Here is a 624-nt window from a genome sequence, read left to right as displayed (position 1 = left end):
ATTTATATATTAACTGTTTGACACCTTAAACAGTTTGGGGATATGTTGAAGAAGACTGAAAAAGAAAAAAAAGGTTTAAGATTGCTTATTTCCAGGAATAATTGTGATATGTGTTTGCAATCAGCTTTTATGACTTTGTTTATGCATTTCCCACACATTTACATGCCATTTTCAAAAAGCACTTACTCTAATTGTATGAAATCAGATCAAATAGTCAATTCAATAGACAACTGCTGTCTTATTAACTGCTTTTTAAAGTGAGTTTTTGCACGTATGTGTTAGAGAAGTGGATGACAAAGTAGCTTTAAGCTGTCAATGGATTGTAATTCAAAAGAGTGCATTTAGATTACCAAATTCTTGATTGTTTCCAGAACAAGCACTTTTTACAAAACTCCTTGCAATTAATCTTGTAAACTTCCCAATTAGACTTATTTCGGAAGGAAGTAGTAACTGTTCTCATTAGTATGGCCAACTTGAAAACAGGAAGGATTTGTGAATAACCAGGAAGCCAGGTAAATTAAGGTCAATGCTTGCAACTTTTAAATAACTGTTATATCTTTTCTGAGACGTTACTAAAGAGCATTTGTTAATTTAATCAAAAGCCACAGTCATAATGCTATCCTG

This window comes from Rhinolophus ferrumequinum, chromosome 7 (genome assembly GCF_004115265.2).
Source record: "Rhinolophus ferrumequinum isolate MPI-CBG mRhiFer1 chromosome 7, mRhiFer1_v1.p, whole genome shotgun sequence".
NCBI lineage: Eukaryota > Metazoa > Chordata > Mammalia > Chiroptera > Rhinolophidae > Rhinolophus > Rhinolophus ferrumequinum.
Note: the sequence above shows the minus strand (reverse complement) of the source record.